Below are 11,957 nucleotides of genomic sequence, written 5' to 3'. Positions count from 1 at the left end.
TGTCACCTCACTCACACAAATTCAAATAAAAATACACACTAATCTATCCCCCAAATACTTAAGATTTTACTAATTATTATTAACCACTAAACGTGATTAGTGAGGGCTAGATAGGAATTAAAAAAGTAATTACATAAGGGGTGACCCAGATGATATTAGGATTCCTATTTTATCATGTAATTATATCCCCAATTAGCTTCCATATCCCCAATTACGTGTTCCTTTTTAACTTGTTTTATATGCTTAAAGATTTACTTACATTGATTATAAAAAAAAAAAATCAGGTTCCTCTTCACTTTCATCGAACATGATTAGCGATTTACACAAATAGACTCCAAAATAATTTATCAGGTCTTAGAGCAATTGCAGTGGTGCGAGTATAACCAAAGACCAAAGAGGAAAAAAAAGATCAAATTTTGGGTTTAGTATGGTGTGTGACGCTACGGAAATTTGGATGAAACCTTTAATATTGATTCGCCAACAAATTTGGATGAAACCTTTAATATCTTAGTTCATAGGATCTGAGATCTACTATAATATTGATTCGCCAACAAATTCACTCGAAAACAATATAAAATAAGATTGAATGAAACCTTTAAACCTCCCCTATAAACTGGCATAACCCGTTAGCAACGTTGGTAGTATACTCTTTTTTTTTCCTTTTTTTTTTAAAATCCACTAAATTTTATTTCTGAAGCTCCGAACCTATACAATGCTGTCACTCGTATATTTCTAAAACCTATAACAGCCGCTGGATCAAATTTGCTTGTGGTGCTAAATTGACCTTACAAATTTGGGTACCAATCAAATCCGTGTCAGAAATAAAAATCGTCTAACCTCGCTACACAACATCTGAGGGATATGGGTGTGAGAAATACACAATCGCAAATCGTGACCATATATCTCATTCTTTGGTTCCCCGAAAAAGAGATTGGAAACCTAAAATATTAACCTAGCTAATCATCCATCTCCGCCTCCATCAAAACTATAAATGAGACTATGATGAGTAATTTTCCTGTTTATGCAACAAATTCTTATTCAACTAGGTCGAAGTTCAAATGTTCAAAACGTTTCGAAACCAGAAACCTCCTCCTGGTAGTCCTCTTTCGGTTGAATCTGTTTCAGTTAATATTTTTTTGTTTTTCTTTGTAATCTATTCCTTAACTGAATTATTATTTTTTGTTAATTCATCATCAAAGTTAGCAATCAAGAAGAAAACTCATGGTAACTATTTCTTTTATTAGATTTTATGATTTTATTAGGCTTCGTTTTTTTCGTAATATATTATTGCAGTTTAAGTGTTCGTTTATATGCCTCAACCAAATTCACATCCGATGATAGATAAATAAGTGAATGATAACCAAAATCATAGCACTAATCTCAAATCTGTATGACTGCGAGTTCGTAAAATTTACATTTATGAGACAAACTCTAAATTTAGCATTATAAATTGCTAATTTTCAAGTATTTTCCCTTGATCACTTTTATTGAACATGCATGATTTGATCTCCAGATTCAAATCATGCAATGAAAAGCCCAGCAAAGCAAGAATAGAGCTTCCCGTAGGAATAAATATTTTATGAATAACTGTTTTAGTGAATCTAAAATCCACTATGATGTCTAACAGAATTACTTTAATTAGGATATGAAATTCTTTAAAGTATGTTGTTTAGTTCTTCTATGAGGAATTGATTAATTGATCAGTGACAATCTTTTAATGAGTTTCATTTTGTGGCTGGTGTACAGGAGGCATGTATGGTATGAGGTAACTTCTGCTTTTCGTACCATAATGAGAAGCTAATAGATGACAAGCATGCGCTTCAGGACTTTGGCATACGTAATAATTCACAGGTACAAAAATACTGATATTTTCATGATAACTCCTTAGGATTACTGTTATGGGTGTTCTTTAGGAAATTTACTGATTTTTAAGCTTATTGATGGTAAATGGAGAACTTGTAAATGCAAGCATAAGAGTTTTTTTGATGGATTTGGCTCCTCCTGGTTGCACTTTATCAGTACTTATGGCAAGTAACTTAGGGAACCATGTTGGTTGACTTGCTTGCCATTTTATTTTTTATAGATATACTGATAAATATATGTAGCGGCTTGGGTTTTATGTATTGTTCAAACTTTTTAGACTGTTGTGGTAGGATATTCATCACAGGGTTGCACATCTAGGAGAACTATTTGTTGTTTGCTTGTTGTCTTTGGTGACCTAGCAACAGTGCAGGACTTTATGCAATGATACAAGAGCAGGCCGAAAAAATTCAAGCTCAAGTAGACCAAAGATGCGCCAAGAATAAGGTTATCAGAATGTTGAAAGAAGAAAACGGAAAGTTTACAAGAAACATACAAAAGTTGATGCATACTCTCGGGCTAAACAACGTTACCGCTAATGGAACAACTGAAAGTTGAATGCTATGCCACAAGTCACTTGTCACATTAATGTTTTAGTCTAGTATCTTTTTTTACTAATAGCGGTGTTTATTTATTTATTGGTAGAGTATATTTATCAGATTTTTTTGGTTTGGATCTTGTTTAAAAAATTTATTTGACTGGGTTAATTATTTTTTGTTCAACTAATATTATTAATTTAAATATTTATTTGTTTATATTTATTTTTTGTGTAATAAATCTCTCTGGAATGATCGGCGATAATATAGGCTAGTCATTAAAGAAAATTTGGTAACGGGTATGGCTGGTTGAGAAATTAGTTATGGTGAGAGCCGTGTTCTGTCTCTAATAACTTTTGAGACGGATGACTTCATCGGAAAAATTATTTTGGAGACAATTATATTTGCAGGTAAAGTTTTTTTTTTTGGAGATGATATTTGTTATTGAAATGGCTATACAAAGACAATCCTAACTGTTCATTATAAGTATTTTAGAGACGACTAAATTTTGTTATTGATTTTTTTATCCTAACTGTTCATTATAAGTATTTTAGAGACGACAAAATTTTGTTATTGATTTTTTTATTTTGGGACGAAAATTAGTTTGCTGCTAAACTATTATTTTTCTGAGATGAACAGATTTCATGGCTAAAATTATTTAGGTGACAAATTTGTTTCTTCACTATAAGTATATTTTGAGACGAACAAATTTCGCGTCTAAAACTATTTTATGTGACGAATTTGCTTCTTCACTATAAATATATTTTGAGACGAACAATTTTCGCTGCTAAAACTATTTTAAGTGACAAATTTGTTTCTTCACCATAAGTATTGTAGCGCCCCCAAAGCTAGCAGCTGACTAATTCAAGAGATTAACTAAATAAAGAGGCACTACGAATCTAAATCAAATACTCAAGCATTCAATTAAGAAATCTGCTATAAAAACTTAACCCAAAACTAGCCCCGCTCAGAAATATATATATATACAAGAACTTCTCTCAAATGATACATATACAATAGTCGTTTGCTATGCAAATATAATATGCAACATAATAAACATAACAAAAGTTAACCAACTAACGAATTCAACTCCTTGAAGCTTCCGCTGCGTAACTCTTATCTGTCTCTGAAACTGAAAGTGGAAATGGGTGAGTACATAATCCTTAAAAGGGGTGCCCCGTAGGAATTAACATTTAACTTTCATGTGATCATTGAAAATTATTTGAAAACAATTCATGGTTTCCCTAAACTTTAAAGCGCAATCAATTTCACATAGGTAAACAATCATGTATATGGAACTAACTCCTTCCAAAACAATATATAATAATGGTGACTCGTCCCGCACCTAGATAGCTATATGGTGACTCGTCCCGCACCTAGTGATTGTATAAAAGCTCGAATTCATGTAGATATAAAGGAAGGAGCAGTATCCTATATACCACAGATGGAAATTCTCATTTCCAAACAATCAAATGGAAATTCTTATTTCCCAAACAATTCATAAAGACAACAAAGCATTACAATTCCTTTCCAAGCAATGGAAAAACTAAAAGAAATAACAGAACTTTCGTAATTCAAAGTTAAACAAATGCATGGAAAGCACAACCAGACAATGCGTGAATTTGTTAAACATAAACTTTTGAAAAGGAAAACAACAATAATCACAATAGAGTTAAATATAATTTCTCACCTCTTTTGATGACAAGCCACGCCTACCTCGAGATCCACTGGTTCATCCTTTGAATCGATCGTTGTTAATATAAACTAACTATTAATCACACAAGAAGTCTAAGAATCTAGCCAAAAGACTCACACAAGAAATCATACAAGTCTATCTAAGGATTCTAAACTCATTTATGACTTTACACCTTTTAATTCTCTATACTTAGCATAACTAAGGTTTGCTAATTCAACTAGGTTCATTCTATGGTCCACTTGGATAGTCTCAGGAAGATATACATCTATGTATAAGGAACCAAAGGCTAAATCGGACCTTCAGGGTCCAATTCATATTCATTAGGAAAACTAGCTATAAGCCCAAGTTAACTAAACAAGCCCATTAATTAAGGTCCAGTTCATAAGAGTCATCTAACAGTCACTAACGGTCAAACTGACGGTTACGGGTCAACTAACATTCAACGTCTAGTCAAGGTCAAGGTCAAGTCAAAGTCCACGGTGAATGGTCCACTGAGTCAAATCGGGGTCAAATCTTAATTACCGAGTTAACTCACTCAGACAGTTGAGTCAGACAGAACACAATCTAAGTCAGACTGAATCTATTCAGTCATACAAGCTTAACTAAACACACCAAGTTACAGATTCCTCTAACGCTAATTCTTACACCTTTATCTATCATATTAACATTTCAATATCAATACAGTACAACAATAAATACAAATAACTTCAAAAGTATATTCTTAATCACAATTCAGCTTACCTGCAAAAGCCGTTCCAAGCTTTTACAGCAAACACTAAGAGCAACTAACACCAATTCATCCTCTCTGCAAAACCTTACACTCGCCTAACTCTCAACATCAAAGCTCAAAGACTTCAGACCTGCAATTACTCTTGCAATTTGTTCCCATAATCCCTACTTGAGACACAATACCAATATCATCAACATTTACCCCATTATCCAATGAACCAAACTCAACTGCACCTTAAGCACTAAACTCAAACTCTATAATCGTCACCAAATTCAACTACAACCACTTGGTCTAACTCATAACTCAACATCAACTTAGTTTATAACCCAAGCTCCATGTACTTCAACATAACCTAATTCAGACCCATACAACCAAAAATTGCACCTTCACAACTTCAACAGATCACTCATATCCCCTGCAACTTCAATACACAGACAACCATCATCTTAAACCACCGACACAACTAATTCCAGTCACAACACATGCAATTCCAAACCACAACAACAACAATACAATTCATCTTTGAATCCACATTTCTCCGTAGTAACACTTAAACCTAATAACCATTATGATCCCAGTTCTATCTATAATATGTCCACTTCAACAATCTTCAGTATTCATTCCTTCTACATACCCTAACATTCATCTATATAATCAATACTTGTATCTTCCAAGCATACAACATTAATCCCCTGCTATTCATCACAAAAACCCTACAACTTTAAACTTACAACTCCATTCTACAATTATCCCAATCCTGGTTCATTCCCAACTAAGAAAACTATACAATTTCATCAACTCAAAATACCGAAATTAGAACAAGTAGAGACTTACCCAAACTTTAACAACCTCTGAATTGTCTATTTCACCAAATCAATTCTGCTGGAAATATAATTCACTTCCAAACACATCACAACTTGCAATTCAACCACCAATTAAACTTCAGATTCATAACTTTGAACCCTAACTGCCATTTCAAGAAGATCTTCAACCTTAAACCTAATTCATATCAAACCCATCTCCAATCGTTATTCAAGATTATCAATTTCATATTCAAACTCTCTACTGAATTTTTCTTATGAAACCCTAATTCTTAATTCAAATCTTTGATTCCCAGATTCACGTTCAAAACATCACTTACATCTTCAAATCTATCAAACCCATCCTTAATTATTCTTAATCATCACATAAATCGAACTCCAATGAATTCATAGAAACCCTAGCTCTTTGATTCTTCAATTCATCTTCAAAACGATTTCAGAACTCCAATTAAACATCTACCCATGCTTCCTCATCCAACAGTAGATGTATATACCATCTTCTTAATCTTCAGAACATTAAACCAATATATAACCCTAACTTCGATTACAGTAACTCAATCTTCTCCTTCATCCCATGCTTAACAGACCACAACATCATCACCATCTTCTACTTAATAATCTTCCCCATCTTCTTCCGAACACAGAACTTCCACTCGATTTCTCTCAAACTCGCAGAGAAGAACATCAGAAGAAGAAAGAAAGAGGAGAAGAAAAAGAAAGAAAAGAAGCTTTATCTTCTCGATCGGTGAACATAAGACCAACAAGAAATACTAGGACACCACTTGCTTAGATAACGACAGCTGAAACGTGTCTGTGTTGTATAAAAGCGTTTATATAAGAAATAACGATTTTACCCTTCTTAGTAAACTGATGATACATTCTTCGTCCGATATCCGAATGACACATTCGAGTAGTCCATTCTTCCTAGATTTTCGATATATATTCGGCGGTACTAATTTCGTATCTAGATCATTGTTAGATTAATTTCTATTAATTAATGTTCGTGTTAAACTAATCGAGTAATTATCGACTAAGACGTCTCTTGACTAGTCTAATAGCGTTGACGAGCTTGAGGGACCTTACATTCTCCCCACCTTATACATTTTCGTCCTCGAAAATCAATGATCCTTCTGGTCTTCAAAAAAACCCCACCTTAGAATAATCCCGTCTCTTGTCTAAGCGCAAACAACGTAAACAAAGCACAAACCTATATGGCTTTCTACAACTAAAATTTAAAATTTGTAGCTCTAGGTTCAACTACGCTGATTTAGATTCCATCAAATATGAAAATCTAAGTTTCTTACACTAATTTTTAAAATGGAAAACTATAAATTTTAGTCTATAAGTTTCTTACGCAAATTTCTATTTTATGAAATATGAAACTATAACTTCAAGGAAGGATCCTACGAATCTTTCTAAGTGAACTTACATCTATTGGTTTTCCAGATTAAATATAGCATACTTCTATGATCGGTCATCTCTGAATGCAGTTGCCCTGTCAAGGTTGGCCAATCCCAACAATGCCTTCATACAAACAGAGAAACACAACCTTCACTATTCCTCAGTGCTGGATTAATTAAATGCTAACTTATTATGACTAATCAATCTCTAAATTCTATTTTAACTAATTTAGCTTAAAATTTTTGCTTCATAATTTATATAAATAGGTTACATCATTTTAAACAATTTAATCATTAAAATTTATTTAATCATTATTATCATTTATTTATTCTAATGAAATCAAATTTTAATTCCAAATGAAACTATATTATTATAACTAGATAATTTTTAAATTCATGTACTATTAAGAATAACTTAATGTTATATCTATTATCTTACTATTATTGTTTTTCTTATTATTTTCAATGTATCTATTTGCTTATTTCATTATGTGACTTGATATAAGTAAATAACAGCTAACAATTTTTCATAATTGTTTGGTATTAACAATTTTATTAGTATTATTACATTTATTTCTTATCTCTTAAATTGATAAAAGTTAATCTTAATTAATTATAATGCCAAGATTAATTTTTATTATTAATACGGATTTAATTTGATCTAACTTTGTTCCTTAAATTTATATCATGCTAAGTAATCCTTAAGATGTACTATTAATAAGAATTACATTTTGCTATTGCTATCCTATAATTATTATCCAAATGATTTATAATAAGCTAAATTTTATAATAATGAGTATATATAGTGTTATTATCGCCTATCTAATCACAAATTCTAGTCTTAATTATACTATCATTTTCATTATTCTTAAGTTAATAGTCCAGTTGGTACACTAAGCCTTAATCTTCTAAATATAATCATACATTCGTGAAAAGATTGATATATTAGATTTTATTTATTCATATTGAATCCATATACTTTATCTTGTTAAATATTGGTGTTGGTAAATTAATATGATCTAAATTTGAGTCTGCATAAAATTTTAATAGTCTTTAGATTTTAGTATTAATAATAAGTATCTTATTCAAAGACAAAATTTATTCTCCTTTAAGTTTAATTTTGTACTAAGCATTCAAGTATTATAATCATCACTTCATATGTATAATTTAGTGATTCAATGATCATTTATTGGACTAAAGAAAATCCGGGTATAAGGTCGTTAACAAGTTTAGTCTTTATTGTATGCATCATATGACTTCACGATCGTAATCCTACCTAATAAGTCTTATATTATCCATTTGGTTTGAACGCAAAACACATAATTCTAATTTGTTATTAGTTAACTTTGCAAAACTTAATCGTACATAGGCACTAATAATTTTCCATAGCTATTTAATCCTAATCATTATTTTATCGTTATATATTTGTTATTGAGATTTTAATTTAAATTATGCTCAATATAATACTAATTTAAATTCTAACAGTTTAACTTCGTCATCCTAATTTTCATTTTCCAATTCAAAAGATAATTGAATCTATTTACGAAGAAGGATCCTATTCATATACGAATTTATTTTCTTTTAATTCTAATATTACACTAAGTATCCGAATACTATTATCACTACTTCATGTATACTTGTTCCATTTTAGATTTACTGGATCATTTGTTAGACTAAAGATAATTTCATTACATGATTATTAACAAGTTGTCTTTTAATTATATACATTATATCTTCACCTTTTACGTCTAACTCCTAATAAGTATTATTTTAACTGTCTAATTTAAACACAAAACTTATATTTCTAATTGTCATTAGTTTAATTTACAAAATTCAATCGTAGAACAACGTTATTAATTTTATATAGCTATTCAATCATAATTTATTATTTTTATCGTTATATATCCTTATTGAAATTTTAGTTAAGTTAAGTACAATATGATACTTACTGAGAAATGCTAACACTACTTTATTAAAATTATTTTACCATTATTATCATCTATAACTATTATTATAATTAAATTATTAATATTATTATAATATTTTTATTATTAACATTGATTGAGTGAACTACTATTCTAACTACTCTTACGAATATTGTTGAATCTCAAAAATATCGTTAACATTTATGTATTTATGAATTGTTTATTCTATGTATAAGTAATGTTCAGTAAGTTTCTATGTGATTTACAAGATCTATCACTAATACTAATTTCACTATTTTTATAGTATTAAATTGACTACGTGTTCATACTTTTTAGATTAATTATTCTCAAATCCTCATTAGCTAAAGTTATTGGGTGTACCCTACATTTTTTACTTCATTACATAAACAAACAAACAAATAAACAAACAAACAAATCAATCAATCAAATAATTGTTTTAATTATTGGTAACTTTTAGTGATTGATAGACGCATTTATGTGTCTATTTTGTTCTCAATTATGTATACTGTTAGTGCTCGATTTTGTGCTTATTTTGCTATTTTATGTATTTGTAGGTGTTTTTGGAGAAATGGACTTTTGCGGCGCCCTTGCATAAAATGCTCAGTCAGAAAGCGTACTGCTCTCTGTAAATTCTGTGTCAACGCATAAATTATGCTTAAGCAACTAAACAATTGATCCACCGTGAATTAGTAGGTGCAAAATCCTACCCAAAATCAGAAAGCAAAGAATAACGGAGCCGTAGAGTAGGAGAAGTAATGAGAGGGAGTGTGGCCACGCCACAGGCTAGGCGGCGCCACTTGGCCATGCCCCATGCTACCTAACCAGCCCTTATTCCTTTGTCGACCAATCAGGTCGCTTTAAACCCTCTACACTTCCATGAGTTGTGTCTGGGCCCATACTTGCTGGCACTATTACCCATCGACCAATCAGGTCGTATTAAACCCGCCACGCGCACCAAAAGGGTAGCCGCGCCCGTGCTTGGCCGGCCCCCTACTTTCGTTGACCAATCAGGTTGCTCTAAACCTGCCACAACTTTAAAAGAGGTGGAAATTGTGTCAAGAGATCTCCATACTAAGTTGTCTTTCCAAAACCGTACCAACATGCTAACGACATGCCAAACATGCCAAAACAAGCATGCCAGGCGCACATGCCAAACACGCCACTTACCGCGACAGCATTCCAAAACTTGCCAACCCACTCTCCGTGCGTGACTAGCTTCACAACGGAATTCAATTTGGATAGCCTAAACCCTAGGGGCGGCCATGCTCTAGTGGTGGTGGAAGAAACCCTAATTTCTAATCGTGGCACAAAACTATGCCACCTCGGGCCCGCAACATGCCATATATGCTAATTAGGGTTTTGACATGCCAAACCCTAATTTAGGCAAAGTTGATGCGCCAATCGAGCCAAACAATGTTCCACAGAACATGGGGATCAATGTGGCCATTGAAACTGATGTTGCCACACCACGTTTGAGTTTAACACCAGCGTGCCAAAATTTCAGTGGCCATGGCTACGCCAGGCGCCACTTGCACCATCGTGCCGCTGGCATGCACAAACTATGCCAGCTATTCCACTGTGCCACTGGAATGCACGAACTATGCCAGCCATGCCGCAATGCCGCTGGAATGCACTAAAGGAGCCTTTGTGCCACTATCAGGCGCCAACAGAAGGTAGCCATAATCAACGGCTACCATTCCTCATGAGATGCAATCTCAGCCATCCAAGTTTTCCACCGAACTGACAGACTTGTGGCAACTTTTAGGCGACCGACCACCTAAGTTTAGTTGCCATGTCTACGCCAGGCGCCACTTACACCATCGTGTCGCTGGCATGCACAAACTATGCCAGCCATTCCACCGTGCCACTGGCATGCACGAACTATGCCAGCCATGCCGCAATGCTGCTGGTATGCGCTAAAGACGTCATTGTGCCACTATCAGGCGCCAACAGAAGGTAGCAATAATCAACGGCTACCCTTCTTCATGAGATGCAATCTCAGCCATCCAAGTTCGCCACCAAGCTGGAAGGCTTGTGGCAAGTTTTGGGCGACTAGCCGCCTAAATCTAGTGGCCATGGCTACGCCAGGCGCCACTTGCACCACCGTGCCACTTGCATGCACGATCCATGCCAGCCATTCCGCACTACCACTGGCATACATCAAAACGTCACTTTGCCATTATCAGGCACCAACACAAGGTAGCCATAATCAACGGCTACCCTTCCTCATAAGATGTGATCTCAGCCATCGAAGTTTGCCACCAAACTGACAAACTTGTGGCAAGTTTTAGGAGACCAGCCAAGACAAGCCTAATAGCATCACATGTTATTTTCCTACGGCAAATAGCAAAGTGCTACATGTTTTCCACGAAAACACTCGAGACATCAAACATGTCACAAACCGGGGGATACTCATCAGGGTATTGGTCTGGAGGTTTACAGCGTGCGGCGTGCAATATGCCCGTTACAAGAAAGTGTCATAAATTGGGGCGGTTAGTAATGGAAAGAAGTAATGGTGTAAACGGATCCTTCATTATGGAAGCATAATTCCCGACGTTACACGTTACTCCACTCTTCCACCACTCAATCGTTTTCCACTTTCTACGAGGCCAAGGTACGTTTTATTACGACCTGTATAAATAGGTTTCACCTATTTCCACCAGACAACAAGTTTTGGTCGGAGAACAACATAGTATCCAGAAATCACCTTGTATACTTCTATAAGATCTAAGCAATTGAAAAACTCTCTAACTAGTTCATTTGAGTCATCTGAACTAGTTATTATAAAAAAGAATAAGGTTGATATGAAAGTGCTCATATGGCTAACCATTTGGTTAATTATTGTTGAACCAACAAATGTACATGTTTGGGTACGGTTACACAAACCTAAAATCTTGCATTTCATTTGTGTGTAACAAGCTAAGTTTTCAATCTAATGGTTGAAATATATTAGCTTGAATCTAATCAG

The 11,957-nt window shown here is 33.8% G+C and overlaps 2 long non-coding RNA genes across 3 annotated transcripts; one reads left to right on the top strand and one right to left on the bottom strand.

The window, feature by feature from the left end:
• The first annotated feature begins 926 nt into the window (after positions 1-926).
• Positions 927-2,612, top strand: LOC113333527. Of its 2 annotated transcripts, XR_003352113.1 has the most exons (3): positions 927-1,095; positions 1,200-1,224; positions 1,747-2,612. It is a non-coding gene; the product is annotated as an uncharacterized LOC113333527 (long non-coding RNA). The 2 variants fall into 2 exon arrangements; XR_003352112.1 differs by lacking the exon at positions 1,200-1,224.
• Positions 2,613-3,357: 745 nt separating this feature from the next.
• On the bottom strand, positions 3,358-6,366 carry LOC113333737. Its single transcript, XR_003352290.1, has 3 exons — positions 4,834-6,366; positions 4,087-4,164; positions 3,358-3,528 (listed from the first exon to the last, which is right to left on the bottom strand). It is a non-coding gene; the product is annotated as an uncharacterized LOC113333737 (long non-coding RNA).
• Positions 6,367-11,957: the final 5,591 nt, after the last annotated feature.

Source organism: Papaver somniferum, unplaced genomic scaffold, assembly GCF_003573695.1.
Source record: "Papaver somniferum cultivar HN1 unplaced genomic scaffold, ASM357369v1 unplaced-scaffold_133, whole genome shotgun sequence".
In the NCBI taxonomy this organism is placed as follows: Eukaryota; Viridiplantae; Streptophyta; class Magnoliopsida; order Ranunculales; family Papaveraceae; genus Papaver; species Papaver somniferum.
Note: the sequence above shows the minus strand (reverse complement) of the source record. Positions and strands in the feature narration are given on the sequence as shown.